This window comes from Ambystoma mexicanum, chromosome 5p (genome assembly GCF_040938575.1).
Source record: "Ambystoma mexicanum isolate Mex_15411 chromosome 5p, UKY_AmexF1_1, whole genome shotgun sequence".
Taxonomy (NCBI): domain Eukaryota; kingdom Metazoa; phylum Chordata; class Amphibia; order Caudata; family Ambystomatidae; genus Ambystoma; species Ambystoma mexicanum.
In genome coordinates this window covers 404,450,219-404,467,177 of record NC_090930.1, presented here as the reverse complement: position 1 = coordinate 404,467,177, position 16,959 = coordinate 404,450,219, and the positions used below count along the sequence as shown (strand labels likewise).

The 16,959-nt window shown below is 47.7% G+C and overlaps 1 protein-coding gene across 4 annotated transcripts in view; it reads right to left on the bottom strand.

Moving 5' to 3' along the window:
- ARHGEF6 (Rac/Cdc42 guanine nucleotide exchange factor 6) overlaps nt 1-16,959 on the bottom strand; it is a 3,277,165-nt gene that overhangs the window by 2,073,013 nt on the left and 1,187,193 nt on the right. The window lies entirely within an intron of this gene.

Here is a 16,959-nt window from a genome sequence, read left to right as displayed (position 1 = left end):
GCAATTACGTCTGTCACCTTTAACTCTACCAAAATACTCCAGGCTGATTTGACCAATGTTCAGGTTACGTTTGGCAGCCTTTGCAGTGGAAAAGATGAAATGCTGAAGTTTCAGGCTGCTGCCAGAGAAAGCTCCCAGATCATGAGCTTTGGAAATGGTAAGGCGGTTGGGAAATGTTTACAAACCAAGGGAAATGGGTGTGGTATTGGCAACCACTTGAAGGGTCACTTCAGAGTAGCATCAGACAACACAGCACCATCCGGGGGCAGATAGACAATTAGTGATGTGAGACTTGAGCTCAGATTTGAATATCATCATCCATCAGATGATGTGAGAAGTCAAATTACGAGGTATAAAGTGTGAATAGGAGGGGGAAACGACAGACCCTTGCTGGTCCCCTATGTGGCATACGAGAGGAGTTCAAGTAATGGAGAAGGATCAATCAACAAGGTGAGAGGCCACCCACGCGAGAACAGTGCCTTGAAAGCCAAGATGAGAGTCTGAAGGTGGGTGTAATGAACTATGTGAAAGATGGCAGAGACATCCAAGGGAAAGAAGACAGTGGGGAGCCATTGTGAGGGAGTTAAAGAGATGGTTTACCACCGTCTCCATGAGGTGTCTATTGTGAAGTGTAGACTGGAAGCGGTCACTGATTAGGTCTTCCTCCAGGTAGTCAATGAGGCAATTAAAGACTACATGTTTAAGGACAATAGTGAACGAGAAAAGAGACTGGTCACTAGTTGGCTGTCTTTTGGGATCAGCTGTGGGTTTCTGAAAATTGGGTACTACGGAGACATCACAAAACCGGCCTTTGATGCCGTAGGAAAGCTAAAGTTTGAAAGTGAGAACAGATAGAGTAGGCCAGGGTTGCCAGCTTCTTAACTTCTTGTTGTGTGAAAAGGTCAGCTAGACACAGGAAGAGTTGCCAGCATGGAGGATAAATCCCAGTCTACGTCGGGTGGCTTGTGTGAAGTCTGATAGTGATGACAGGTAAGGGTGGTGGAGAGAAGAAAGAGGAGCAAAAGAGAGGAAGACAGAAAGTCTCTCAAATCTTAGAGATTCGTGAACATACAAAATCAGATAAAAAATAGATAATTTATGCCTCTTAGCTGTAATGTTCAATCTTTGTGTGAGCATCGTCAAAGAGTCATACATCGAGAATCTTCCTTACTGGAAGGGTTGGCCGCAGTAATTAGTTCTCCTTCAAATGTTTCAATTCTTTTAATTACATATTTGATTAGTCAGGTGCTAGAGTGCAGCGAAATGAGGTAGTAGCTGATTGCCTGAGCTCCCGACAAATATCTTGAAGATCAACAACAACCAAAGGATTTGTTCCAAAATATATTGGCCTGCTGGATAGCAGCACCATGCCACTGCTTGCAATCCAGGTTTGGGACCCAAACCACCGGTGGTACCGTAGTTATAACACTGCACCGTGGGTTGGTGAGCTGAGGCTCGGAAGCCGCAGAGACCAGCAAGTGCTGAGGCTGGCTCAGAGGACCCTCGATGTGTGCACGGTACAGACCGAAGTGCAGTAGTGGAGGGTCAGTTGATCGAGGGAGACTGCAAGGCACGGTCTTTGCCCGGTGTGGTAGGGAAGTGGTCCCCTGTGAACATCGGAGTTCTATCAGCAAAGCCGGAGGCCAGCGGACAGAGGTCCCAGTGTCCTCTATGGGCTGACACCCCAGCAGCTGTGAGGGATGCAACGCAACCAGTTTGGACACCTCCCGACAGGTGCAGGATACAAGCAGCAGCGACCAGCATCAGAAGATCGGGTGGGTTAATTGGATGGGGTGGCCTCGGAGTTGGGTATTAGCACAGCGCTGTGGGTCCCTCCTGTCCCCCATACACTATCGGCCTAGCGCTCCCTGAGTAAGGACCACACATTCACAACCTACCCAAACCTTCAGTCTGTTGATGGTCCACGGGATGACAGCAAGAGTGGAACCTTTAGAGAAAGCGGGCGGAAAAGGCGATGGGAGGAATACTCTGGCTCCCAGGGTATGCCCCTGACAAGGTTGCAGAAGGAGAGGGCTACCTTTGGAAACTTGCCACTTGGGCCCCCTGAGGGGCCCCGTAAAAGACTGTGTTCTGTTGGACAGTGGGAAAGCAAAGGCCCCAAATTCACTGAAAGGATGACAAGAGACAAGCAGCACAAGCACAGCTTAAGAGCAAGATGAAGGATTATACCTCGTCGCCTGCCCTGCGGGGACCATCCCAGTGGGGGAAATATCAACAGTGGTCAGACAGGAAGCGGTTAGTACACCCTCTATTCTGGACATTACGCAGGTAACAAGTCAAGTGACTTCACCTCATATCTCATTTGTATTTGATTTTTTAAAAATGTACAATTCAGCTGACAATATGTATACTGCAGCATGTATCTGTGTTTGATCATGTTTGTGTTGTCAGAGTTAAATGATGTACTCTTGCTTTAAAAATATGATTGATATGTTCGCATAATGTTGCGTTTGTCATAAAAATTGTGATTAGAAAAAGTAATATTAAAGCAATTGTTTGTATCGATTCGTATACTCTTAACAGGTGGTTAATTTTTTGAAGACTGTTTACATATTCTCTCAGACATTGAATGTTAGCTAGAAGAAATTATGTTTAATATTGCACACAAACTATGTTGTTAGGCCTTCCCCCCTCTGTTACAAATGGCTCCAGGACATCGATGGAGAGCAAAATGTATTCTCTTGGGATCGATGTCAGCTTACTGTGACAGGATTTTAACAAGATCTCAGGCGAAGTGGGGACCAGGGTGTTGGACACCGAAGATGCTCTCAAAACCTTCTGCACTCAGATGTCGGAGTTTGTCTGGCGTACTAGGATCCTGGAAGATAAAGTGGAGGATGCAGAGGGACATTCTCAATGGAGCAACATCCAGGTGGTGGGCCTTCAAGAAAGGGCAGAGGGCCCCTTGGCAGAACTTTTCTTGGAGTCCTGGTTCAAGGACATAGTGGGCCCCATTGGTCTTTATAATTTTATTCTCCATTGAACGAGCTCACTGGATTCCAGACAAAACCCTGCCACCTGGAGGAGGCCCACCGAGAGTGATGGTGTCAAAAATCCTTATTTATTAAGATTGCCACGCAATCCTGCTGGCAGCACGATGGAAGGGTATGAGGCAGTGGAGTGGAGCTAAGGTGGCAATAGACCGCGATTTCATCCGGGCGGTGCAGAAGGCCAGACAATCGTTTGATGCTATGAAGAAGCAACTAGCGGTGATGGAAATCAAGTTGCTGTGTATTACCCGGCAAACCTAAAAATGTACCACGAGGGTCGATTGGCGTTTTTTGCAAACCATGAGCAAGCGTGTGGGTAGCTTGAGCTGAGACCGGGGTACAAGATAGATCGTCACTGCGGGAGAAAACTGGCACAGAAAGATCCTTGCCCGTCACGGATGCCAATTCTGTGGACCAGAGTAAAGGCACGGACAATGATCCAAAGATGTCTCTGTGAAAATGGGTGTAATGCCCCGGCGTGGAAGCTGCAAGGTAAGGGCTGCCATCCATACCAAGGGGCAGCGTCTTGATTGACACGATATATGCTTGTCGGGTGGTAGGATGATGATTATGGGGATATGCAGTAGCACTAGGAGAGTTTGCTGTATTGCTCTGCTCTTTGCAAACGTTGGGATTTGATTAGTCAGTTATTGTTGGGCGACAGACACACCGACATATAGGATGTATGGGGTGTGGGGGAGTTTTGGGATGTACAGGGTTGTCAGATGGAATCAGCACGTATACAATGTTCTACGTGGGTGTTTAGATTTGTTTCTTTCAAGGTACAGACATGGTCCTGGTTTAATAAGGCAAAACGGGCTGATGAGTACAGACAGTGAGAACACATTTCAGTGTATGTCCTGGAATGTAAATGGACTCTGTAATAAAGCAGAGTACAATACTGAAATACCATAATGGGCACAAACCCACGTTTGTATTTCTCTAAGAGACCCACCTGGCTGGGAAGAACTGTTAATTCTACTTGAGAAATAACTATGACAGGTGCTTTCATGCTGGATTCACGAGAGGCTCCATGGCAGGGGTGGATGGGAGGTTCATGATTCTGATAGGGAAGGGTGACCCGTTTGAGATTAAAGTGGTGGTACTAGATGCCAGGGGCATAATGATTGGGGTATTTCATGGGAGGGAATTAGGGCTTCTCAATGTATATGCATCACCACCTCTGGGGAGGGATTTCCTGCTTTAACTTAAGGGGTTGTTAGCGGGACATGTGGTGGTCCTTTGGATTGTGGGTGGGGATTTCAACAATGTCATCAATAAAGCTGTGGACAGGTTCCCCAATTCTATGGGTGGGACTCACACGCATACTACATTTGACACTTTTGCAGACGCCTTAGACTTGATATATGGCGGGCAGTACATGCCCACCAGCAACGCCAATCATTCCATTCCGGTGTGCATCTTTCTCTAACAAGACTTGGTTATTTTGTTATGCTAAATATTGACATTGCTCGGGTTGCCGATATACAGTATCTACCACGTATTATTTCGAATCACACCCTGTTGCTGTTGGGGTTAGGTTACCAGCGTGCGAGGGGCCAGTTCTCCTGGAGATTTAACCCATTTCCCTTGGGGGCTTCAGAGGTGGCAGAGAGATTTGAAGAACAAAATCAAAGATTAATTTGAGCTAAATTCTGTTGATGACCCTGGTATACTACGGAAGGGGTATAAAGCAGTGCTCAGAGGGGAGACCATTTCAGTATTTACAGCTAAAGAACAGAAATGATTGGAGAATCTCTTACAAGTGGAGACAGACCTCTGAAGGTTGGAGCAGGATTTCATTTCCGACCCTTCTCTAGAAAACAGAGATAATTGATGCAGACCTGTAATGTGTACCATAATAGTGTAACAGACACTGCCCGGAAGTTTATCTGGTGTCACAGACCAGAATATACAAAACCGGCGACAAAGCCGGACGGAAAACTACCTGCCTGTTTGGAAAGAAGGGAATTCTCCTCAAGACACGTGTAGGGTGTCACAACGGCTACTGGCGAGATGGCCACAGAGGATGCTGACATCTGCAAGACCTTTGCAAACTATTATGCAAAACTGTATGGTGTACCCAATGATCAAATTTAACAGCAACACGCAGATCTCCTAGACAAACTCACTATTCCTACCAATACTGACACTCAGAAAAACCACCTTAGTGTCGGAGATTACAGAGAAGTCGGTGGCTGCTAATATGTCGTTCCAATCGGCTAAGTCCCTGGGCCGCAATGGTTTCCCTGAGGATTTAAGGAAAAGACTCTATGCTAGTCATGTCCCGTAGTGGCAGGGACACCGGGTCAATATCGTGGTCCTCCCCAAAAAAGGCTAACCACCGGAAGATTGTGCTTCCTATCGGCCAATATCAGTCATTATTATTGAGGCTAAAGTGTTGGCCAAACACCTCGCACAGAGATTGCGGAAGTTATTACCTTCCCCGATCCACCCAGACCAGAATGGCTCGCTACCAGACAAGGCTACCCGTATGAATTTACACAGACTAAATATCACCATGGATCCGGCGGAGCCGTCTCGCAGTGGTGGCAATCAACTTAGAGAAAGGCATTCAACATGTCCGATGGGAATTCATTTGGGCATTGTTGGTTAAAAGGGGAGTGGGACAAGTGTTTCTACAATGGGTTAAACTGCTTGTGACGAATCACAGGATGTCATCACTGCTTCTATAGGGGAGACCCTTCCCATGAGGACAGGGAGGTGAGGCTGTTACCAGATAGTCCCCGTGGGGGTGGTACTCAGCAGGTTGATCTATTGCCAGGGGAAGCCCCATATCGGACCAGTGACTACTATTGTGGTAGAATGCAGTATTCACCTGACACCTACACAGCTCCTTCACCCCCACTCTCTCCACCCCATCTACTATCCCTGGTACTTCTTTAGGATTCCAGAAGTAGAAAGGACTGGGACGAGGAAGAATAGAGGTGGCCATTAAGTAGATCCAAGCTAAAAAACTGACGAGGAAGAGGCATGAGTCAGCAGAGATTATTCAAACGAATTTACATGAACGGTCTAGTCTTCAACTATAGATCTTACTGGATACTGGCATAAAAACTAAAAGGACTCACCAGAGTGTCAGATGCTCCGGAGAGGAACTGCGAGAGGGACCGGCTCTCGCAAGGGAAGCAGCAGGAGCAGATCCAGACGCTGAAATGGCGGTCTGCATGCTGAGCGAACCAAGCGGCTTGCTGGGGAAAGCGCCAGCAGCACAGTGATGCACGTTCAGGTTCCATTTCATCCCAAACGATTTAGATTGACGAAATATAATAGTGCGCAAGGAAATGCATGTGCGCGACTGCAGGTGGGTGGGGCACGCAACATAGAAATAACAAAAGTAATGTTTTCCAATAGTCATGGAGACATAAGTAGGACCCATCATAGGGCATGAGAGATATTACATTATAATAGGTGAAATGGAGTGTATAACAATGCAAATGTAGGACCTGGACCCCGCCGCGAGAAACACTGAGGTACCGCCATATTTAAAGCGAAGCCTAGTGTTATGGAGAATTCTCTGTAAAGGCTAATTTCCCAAACCTAGTGAGTCCCCCAGCAGCTTTGCTGGATTTTTGGGGTTTATTTTTTTCTCCTGCTAAGAGTGAGACTCTTTTCCTCCCACTCTTAGACATGATTTGAGGTGTTCCTTTGACTTTGTATGTGTTTTATGGGCTATGGGGTCCTTTACCCCATAGGGCTTCATGTGTTTTTGGTATGTGGGTTACACCGCACCCTCCGTGCCGTAACCCAGGGGTGTCGTAGCGACCCCCAAACATAAACTCCATACCCTGGGACTGACTACTGTCTCCCCGGGCATGTAAAGTCACCATTGGCTTTACTAGTCTCAAATTGTGAACAGAACCAGTACAAACCATCATATTGTGGACGTACTGGTCAGGGCAATTCGATTGCCCCGGGGTCTGTTGCTCGAGAGGGCACTGTCCAGTCCCCCCGACCGAGTTTTGGCTGGTGGCAGTGGATATTACTTTTTATATTCGACCGCGAATATATTCCTATGGGATTTTCCCATTGTTCGAGGCTACCACTTTTTAATATAGCCTCGAACATACCGCCGGTTTATTAAATTAATATTAATTCACTGGTTGGTAATTTTTGCTGAAACTTGGTTCCCAAATGGCGTTTGTGTTCGCTTCTGTGACTCCAACCCAAGTCGAGCCCTTTGTTCCACTTTTTGGCTGGCTTCTCCACAGAAGCCTCCAAAAGTGGTGCCACTCAGTCTGGGTACCACAGGGGGTGTGGGAGGGGGTTTAGGCACCCTGGACTGAGTTGCCTCGGCAACTCAAGTCGCACTCTTGTGTGATTGGCCCAAGAGGTGAGCCGCCAGGCTCACCACTTAGCATGTTTGATTGACAGCTAGGCTGAATGAATGGGGGTTTTCTGCATAAAAGCAGGGCTTTGGGGACTGGAACTTCAGAAGTCGCCACAGGACCTAAAGAATCCGAGGAGGGAGAAGCCGAGCTGACCTGCAACGACGACACCACCGGTGGAGCCCTGCGGAACCGTCTCACCACTTTTCCCGACGACAGAGGAGATCTCCTTTGACTGGTGGGGATAACCAGTTTTCCCGTCTTTTCGCCTTCCTGGACCATCTCGTGGCCGCCTTGCCCGTGCCAAGCACCCCGGCATCCGGAGTACCACAGATCACCACTAGCACGAAGAACAGGGTGGTACCTTGTAACCGGGAAACTCCGCGGCTTGTTTGCTCCCTGGCAGCGCATCGACCTTCAGATTTCCTCCACGTCGAGACCTCCTCTTCATCTGGACGAAGCACTGACTTGCGCCCGCTGCCAGGAACAACTGCCCCCGCTGGAGCGTTCTTCCCACTCTCAGGTACTGTGTCCCGCCTGGCTTCCCTTGCGACAGATCGTTCGGGGTGACAGTAAATCCTCGACTTTCTAACCTGGGCTAGCCTGGGGCAATCTTTTGTGAACTTTCTACAAATACTCTTTGGGCATAACCCCACTGTGTGATCCTGGACACATTTCGCTTGCTCTCTCTAAGAGTGGGCCTGGCATTTGAACTTCCTTGCTCTCCAGTAGACTTTGCCTAACCTGCCAAGTATTGAAATTGTGTGCTTTCGTAACTTTGCTTTTTCCCTCCCTTTTTAATAACTTATTAGAGTGCCATCTTATGTCAAGCGCTCGCTCACCTCTGTCTGAAAATAAGTGGTGTTTCTCATTAAGACTTGTCTAATAAGTAATTAGGGTTGTATATATATAATAGTGACCGTGTGTTGAATTTATTTACCTCTCTTTGTGCTAGTGTAATTCACAAGTGTGTCGTTAAATAAATAATTATTTACTTTTACACCAAAGCTCTGGTCAGTGTTTGCTTGTGCTACTGTGTCTCTGTACCTATTGTGTATACTCTATATACTGCCTAACTCCTCTTGAGAGAGGTCTGACTGCTCAGCCACAGCTACCAGGTAAATCTGGGTGCTACAGATTGCTACAAATTGGGTTTACTGCCAACCACCTGTAGTCCTAAATCTTTTGCAGTGTCCAGGTGAATGGTCAGGAGACTCCTGCCATTAGGGACACTGGAGCCAGCATAACTGTGGTGGATAAATCTTTTTTCCAGGCTGAGGATGTTGCTAAGGCACCCAAACGCCTCACCAAGTTAGCTGGAGGGCCTGTGCAGAGGCTTCCCCAATTACCAGTTCTCATCCAGTGTAATGATATGACTGTGAAGATACCTGTCAGCATACAAAGTGAGGTACCAGGAAGGGTTCTGTTGGGTAATGACCTGAAAACTCTTGGAGTAGTGTCACATACCCCCAGACCTCCTAGCAAAAGGTTACAGGAGCTCACCAGACCTGCAAGGGAGAGAACCATGAAAGGTACTCCCATGGAGATGATGAAGAAAGATATCACTCCTACTCCACTGGAGTTCCAACTTGCTATCACTGAACAAAAAGAAGCAAAGGGGAAACCCAAGACTTCCAAGAAACAGCCAACAGCAAGCACTCCAGTGCTTCCAACCAGGACTTCCCCTAGGTTGTCCAAAGTTACACCTGTAACTTCACCTCCAGCTGAGGCTGAGAGGGCGGTACAGCCCTGTATGGTGGAACTAGACTCTGAAGAAGCTAGTGGAAGGCCAAGAACTCATTGGAGATCTGGATCCCGTTGACCATCCTGAGCTGCAGTCTTTACTGGCAGAAGGTGGACCCAACAGGGCAGACTTCAGCAAGGGACAGAGAGAATGTCCAACTCTGGAAGGTCTTCGCCAACAGGCAGCTTCTCAGGCTGATGGGCAAGAGCCTGGACAGTATAGGTTGCACTGGGAAGATGGCCTCTTCTACAGTGAACCAACTGAGTCTGCACCTGGAGACTACAAGCGCCTTTTAGTACCTCAAGAAAACAGGCAACAGTTCTTGCAACTGGCCCATGAGATTCCTTTGGCTGGTCACTTGAGCTTCAAGAAGACCAAGGAAAGGCTCTCACTCTTCTTTTATTGGCCAAAGATGGGGGCTGAGGTAGATAAGTTTTGCAAGAGCTGCCATACCTGCCAGACTACTGGTAAGGTTGGATCCAACAATGTGGCACCTTTAGTGCCTCTCCCAGTTGTGGGAGTCCCATTTGAGAGGGTAGGGATTGACATTGTTGGTACCTTGATCCCCCAACCTCCTCAGGCAACAGGTTTATCCTTGTTGTAGTAGACCATGCTACTAGGTACCCTGAGGCAATTCCTACGAGGACTGTTACAGCTCAGGCTGTGGCTAAGGCCCTCCTTGGTATTTTTACCAGGGTTGGGTTTCTTAAGGAAGTAATCTCTGACCGGGGGTCAAATTTTATGTCCCACTACGTGAAAGCCATGTGGAAAACCTGCGGAGTTACTTACAAGTTCTCAACAACATACCACCCTCAGACAAATGGATTGGTAGAAAGGTTTAACAGAACCATAAAGAGCATGATAGGTGCTTTAGAGGAACCCCTTAAAAGAAAGTGGGACCTTCTACTGCCATGCCTTCTCTTTGCTTATAGAGAAGTCTCTCAGGAGGGAGTAGGTTATTCTCCCTTTGAGCTTCTTTATGGCCATCCGGTCAGAGGTCCATTGGCCCTGATCAAGGAGGGGTTGGAGAGTGCTCCTTCCCCCAAGCCAGTCAGAGTGACTGACTATGTGATAGGTCTCCGACGGAGAATGTCACACATGATGGCAGAACCAAGTGACAACTTGAAAGCTAGACAAGCTCTGGTCAAGCATTGGCATGATCAGAAGGCTAACATGGTCGAGTTCACTCAAGACCAGCTAGTTCTTGTTATGCTCCCAACAAGGTAGAGGGCCTTGCAAGACAAATGGATGGGACCCTTCAAGGTTGTGGGAAAACTTGGAGAGGTCAACTATCTGGTGGATCTGGGCAAACCCAGGGAAGCTCCCAGAGTCTTCCACACCAACCGCCTCAAAGCCTATGTCTCTAGACCTGAAGTAGGAGCCTTGCTTCTAGCTTCATCGGAAGAGGAGTGAAGCTCTACCTGACCTCCTTAGAGGCTTACCTTTGGACGAAAAGGTTGAAGGAGTTAATCTCTCTTCAGAGCTGACACCTGAGCAACAAGAGGAGTGCAAATCTATGTTGAATCAGTTTGCCTCCCTGTTCTCACTTTCACCAGGCTTGACCCCTTGGGGCCAGCATGATATTCTCACTGGTGACTGTCTGCCAGTCAAAGGCAGAGGGTACAGAATGTCAGAACATGTCAGAACCCACATCAAAGGTGAGGTCAAGAAGATGCTTGATCTCGGGGTAATAGAGCCCTCTACTAGTCCATGGTCTAGCCCAGTTATGTTAGTACCAAAGACAGGATCCAAAGAGTTGAGATTCTGTGTGGACTATAGAGCTCTTAATGCAGTCACTAAGACTGATGCCCACCCTTTGCCAAGGACAGATGAGTTGGTGGATAGACTTGGCTCAGCCAAGTACCTCAGCACATTTGACCTTACGTTAGGCTATTGGCAAATAGCCCTGACAGACCATGCCAAGGAGAAAACTGAATTTTCTACCCCAGTTGGCTTATACCAATTCAAGGTTATGCCTTTCGGACTGAAAAATGCACCTGCTACATTCCAAAGGATGGTAAACCACGTCCTAGCTGGGATGGAGGAATTCTGCATGCCATACTTGGATGACATTGCAGTCTTCAGCCACTCCTGGGAGGAACATGTGAACCACCTAGGACATGTTTTGCAGGCTCTTGAGCAGGCCCATCTGACCATAAAGGCAAGTAAATGCCAAATTGGACCGAGTAAAGTGGTCTACCTTGGGCATGAGGTAGGAGGTGGAGAAATAAGGCCTCTGCTCAGCAAGATTGACGCTGTGCAGAATTGGACAACACCTACTACTCAAACCCAGGTGATAGCCTTCCTAGGCCTCACTGGGTATTACAGGAATTTCATAGATAACTATGGAACCATAGCTTCTCCACTGAATGTAATCTCCTCTCCAAAATTCCATAAGAAGGTCAAATGGAATGAGGAGTGCAATCAGGCCTTTGAAAGCCTGAAGAAGGCTCTTTGCCAAGCTCCAGTACTGAGGGCTCCTGACTACATGCAAATCTCCATTGTACAAACTGATGCTTCCAATGTAGGAATAGGTGCAGTCCTTAGCCAACTGGATGTGAATGGTAGGGAGCACCCCCATTTGCTTCATCAGCCGTAAGCTGAAGGATCCTGAGACAAGGTGGGCAACAATCGAAAGAGAATGCTTTGCTATTGTGTGGGCACTGAAGATGTTTAGGCCATACTTGTATGGTTCTACTTTTGTCATTCAGACTGACCACCAGCCCTTGAGATGGTTAATGCAAATGAAGGGAGAAAATCCAAAACTATTGAGATGGTCAATCTGCCTGCAAGGGTTTGATTTCACCATTGAGCACAGGTCTGGGAGGGGCGAGTGTTAGGGAGAATTCTCTGTTTAGGCTGAATTTCCTAACCTAGTGAGTCCCCCAGCAGCTTTGCTGGATTTTTGGGGTTCATTTTTTTCTCCTGCCAAGCGTGAGACTCTTTTACCCTCACTCTTGGGCATGATTTGCGTGTGTTTCATTGACTCTAGATGTGTTTAATGGGCTATGGGGTCTTTTACTCCATAGGGCTTCATGTGTTTTTGTGATGTGTGTTACACAGCACCCTCAGTGCAGTAACACAGGGGTGTCATAGTGACCCCCCAATATAGACTCCATACCCTGGGACTGACTACTGTCTCCCAGGGCATGTAAAGTCACCATTGACTTTACTAGTCTCTAATTGTGAACAGAACCAGTACAAACCATCATATTGTGGACGTACTGGCCAGGGCAATTCGATTGCCCTGGGGTCTGTTAGTCGAGGGGGCACGTCCCCATCCCCCCTGATCCGGGTTTTGGCTGGTGGCAGTGGATACTACTTTTTATATTCGACCGCGAATATATCTCTATGGGATTTCCCATTGTTCGAGGCTACCAACTTTGATTATTTAATTCCTATAGCCTCGAACATACCGCCTGTTTATTTATTTAATATTAAATCTCCGGTTGGTATTTTTTGCCAGAACTCGGTTCTAAAATGGTGTTTGTGTTTGCTTCTGTGACTCTAACCCAAGTTGAGCCCTTTGTTCCACTTTTTGGCGGGCTTCTCCACAGAAGCCCTCCAAAGAGGTGCCACTCTGTCTGGGGTACTTAAGAGGGGTGGAGGGGGATTTAGGCACCCTGGACTGAGTTGCCTAGGCAACTCAAGTCGCACTCCGTCCTGATTGGCCCAACACTTAGCATGTTTGAGTGACAGCGAGGCTGAGTGAATGGGGGTTTTCTGCATAAAAGCAGGGCTTTGGGGACTGGAATTTTAGAAGTCGCCACAGGACCTAAGAATCCGACGAGGGAGAAGCTGAGCCGACCTGCTACGACGACACCACCGGTGGAGCCCTGCTGAACCGTCTCACCACTTTTCCCAACGACAGAGGAGATCTCCAGCCCGGAGAGTCTACTTCCTTCGACTGGTGGGGATAACCAGTCTGCTTCCTTTTTCGCTTCCTGGAGCATCTCGTGGCCGCCTTGCCTCTGCCAAGTACCCCGGCAACCGGGATACCACGTTTTACCACTACCGCAAATCAAAGTGTAGTACCTTTAACCGGAAAACTCTGCGGCTGGTTTCTTCCCTGGCAGTGCAACGACCTTCATCTTTCCTCCATGTCGAGATCTTCTCTTCTTCTGGACGACGCCGTTACTTTCACCCGCTGCCAGGAACAACTGCCCCCGCTGGAGGATCCTTTCCACATAAGGTACCGTGTTCCGCCTGGCTTCCCTTGCAACCGACTGTACAGGGTAGATTAAGCCCCCGGCTTTCGAACCTGGGTTAGCCTGGGACACCCTGGCTAAACTTTTCTGAGCCTAACTAAAACCCATCTGAACTCCCTGCAAGATTTTTTAAGCCTGTTGTCATTGTGTGATCTTGGGTGCATTTGTGCCCTGCTCTCTCCAAGAGGGGGCCCGGCCTATGGACTTTGGGCCACAAGTAACTTTTGACTTTCCTGCCTTGCTTAAGAGTTCCTAAGTATTAGTGTGGTGTATTTTCCTACATTCTGCCTTTTTCCCTCCCTTTTTCGTTAACTTATTGGAGTGCCATCTATAGTTAAGCGCTCACCTCTGTCTGGAAATAAGTGGTGTTAACTAAGACTTGGCTTATAAGGAATAAGGGATGTATATAGATTAATAGTAACTGTGTTTGAAGTGATTTACAATAATAGTGCTGGAGTGTGTCAACAAGTGTGTCTTTAAATACATAATTATATACCTTGGTCATTGTTTGCTTGTGCTATTGTGTCTGAGCGCCTATTGTGTATACTTTACATACTGCCTAACTCTTCTTGAGGGAAGTCTGACTGCTCAGCCACAGCTACCAGGTAAATCTGGGTAGTACGGACTGCTACCAAGTGGGTTTACTGCCAACACCTGTAGTCCTAAATCTTTTGCAGTGGTCCCCAAGGGAACTGCACAGGTTTCTGCCTAACACCAGCCGCAGAGTTTCCGATTAAAAGGTGCGGTCCTTTTATTCGCGGTCAAAAGTGGTGAGCTTGGCTATCCGGCCGCCGGGATGCTTGGCACGAGCGATTCGACCAAGAGACGTCTTTGGAAGACAAAAAGGGTGAACTGGTTGATCCCACCAGCTCAGGGGAAGAAGACTCGTCCAGCAGAAGATCTTCTCTTGTCGTCGGGAAAGTGGTGAGGTAGTTGCAGCAGGGCAGAACCGGGGGTGACGTCATTGCAGATGGCTCAGCTTCTTCCCTCTTCGGATTCTTATGTCCTGTGGCGACTTCTGATGTTCTAGTCCCAAAGGCCCTGCTTTTATGCAGAAAATTCCCCATTCATCAGCCTAGCTGTCAATGGGCCAATCAGAGTAGAGTGTGACTTGGGTTGCTAAGGCTAAGGCAACGCAGTCCAGGGTGCCAATTCCCTCCACCCTTCCTGTGGAACCCAGACAGAGTGGCACCATTTGGAGGGCTTCTATGGAGAAGCCCGCCAAAATAGTGGAACAAAGGGCTCGACCTTGGTCAGAGTTAGAGAGACGGACACAAACGCCATTTTAGAATCAAGTTCTGGCATAAAGACCCAACCGGTGATTTACTGTTAAAAAAAATAAACCAGCGGTATCTTTAACATTGCACCAAAAAGTGCGTTTAAGATCAATGGGAAAAATCCCATAGAGAATATTCCGGTGGAATATTTTGCGTGGTAACCACTGCCACCAGCCAGAAATGCGCTATGGGGGACGGGAAAGTGCCCACTCGAAAACAGACCCAGGGGCAATCGAATTACCGCTCACAAGTACTTTCACAATATGATGGTTTGTACTGGTTCTGTTCACAATTTTGGACTAGTAAAGCCAATGGTGATTTGTGACACTAGTCAGTCCCAGGGTATGGAGTCTATGTTTGGGGGTCACTGTGACACCCCTGTGGTACTGCACTGAGGGTGCTGTGTACCACACATACAGAAAAACAGATGATACCCTATGGAGTAAAAAGAAACCCCATAGCCAATAAGAATATAACAAGTCAAAGACATACCTCAAATCATGTCTAAGAGTGGGAGTAAAAGAGTCTCACTCTTAGCAGGAGAAAAAAACAAACCTCAAAAATCCAGCAAAGCTGCTGGGGGACTCACTAGGTTTGGGAAATTAGCCTTATAAGAGAATTCTCCCTAACAGGCAGCGCTAGGAACGAAGCTGCCACTTCACCGCCATAGTTTACCCTGTTCTCCGTCGGACGTTCGATAACCCGTGACTCCTGCCTTAAAGGGAGGGCACTCAAGAGGGCTGTCAATTTCCCATCGAAGAACGCTACAATTCCAGGTACATTGGGGCTGTAGAATTATTGTAGAAGGAAATAAGACTCATAGAACAATATATGGACTGGGCTTGTGATACAGCTTTGCTTTCCAGGTGTCCCAGGTGTGGGGGGATCTCCACACAGAACTGTGTCTAGGTAGCAGGACCAGTATTCTGCCAATTTCTCAACCATCTTGCTTTCCTTCCTCTCTCTACTGCTGGTTTCCTCTTTATTTGATCTGTGTGACATTCTGACAGTATGCACTTTAATGAGATCTGATAATATTTGCGGTACCACTTTAGAAATGTATATATTTACCATTGTTGATTTTTCTGAGCACAAAGTGAGTTATTGTGATAGTGAACTGAACCATTGAATATTAATTATATAAAGACTTTGTTTTAACCAATACAGTGTGTGGACATTCCTTTGTGGGGGCTCGCGGACTACACTGTACTTAAGAACCAGCCTGCATCACCTCCTGAGAAGCTAGGACTTGATTGCTCGACCATGATACCAATAATAGAGAATCTTGGCAGGGTTCCTCTGTGCCTCTCCTTGTCATGGTGCATGCTCCCAAAACCCCGAAACTGTTGAGCCCATCCCGGACTTTGGCTTCCTTGGGGACTTCCCAGGCCCTAGCTAGGCTCACCTGGACTCAGTCCTGGCGCCGCTGGCACCAGGCTCATGGTAGGTGCTAAATACATAGGCCATATACGTGGCTCTGAGAGGCTGAGCCATTCAGTACAGTGTGGCTTGGGACTGCTTTACCTGGAGAAAGGATATGGTTAAGGGGGACTATTTTCCTGTGACTACTTGCAAGGCTATTTAAACCGCACCCAGCAAACTGAACACGCTTCGCGTTATTCTGCACTCCTGCAGCGTAACGCTCACCGTGTCAGCTCAGCTCTTGCTTCCCTTCTGCCACGCCCGTTCCAAGTCTTCTTTCCATCGGCACCTGAGAAAAGAGAAGAACAGGACTTAGAAAAGCATTGAAGGCCTTACCTGCAGAACATCCTGATCTCGCCTTCCGCTTACCCACGGACCGCTGCATCTATAGAAGAGCAGAACTGAGGGTACCCTCCCGGGTAGCTACTCACCTGAAAGCGGCCACTTCTAGAAACTCCATCGAGCAGTTCTTCATCATTCCAGCATCGCGCCGCAACTCAGCGCGTCGAGCGGCTCTTCCATCATTTTCCTGGACCTGCGCTGCATCTGCGAACAGAACAGACAAAGCAGGTTAGTCACACACAGCAAGGAAAGCTAAAAACAGCGAACAATTAGCGTGCCCTGCACAGCGCTATACTTACCAACTGAACTCCTGCTCATCATCGTCAGGAGAGTCATCCATCATCCAAAAGCCGCCCCTGAAAGACAAGAACGAACATTAGATATTTCGGGCAAAGACTTAAGACAGCTATTTCAAGGAGTTATTAGAATAGAGACTTACCTGCTTACGCCGGCCTTCCACTTCAGCAATCTCCATCGGATCAGTGAAGTAACTACATCCTGGAAAGACTGTGAAACCGTGCCCCTGCCAGAATGTGCAGGACGGAGAGCTCGCCCATTAAAAAACCAAGGTGAGCCAGAAGAAGAGAAGGGACAATCGGAAGGAGG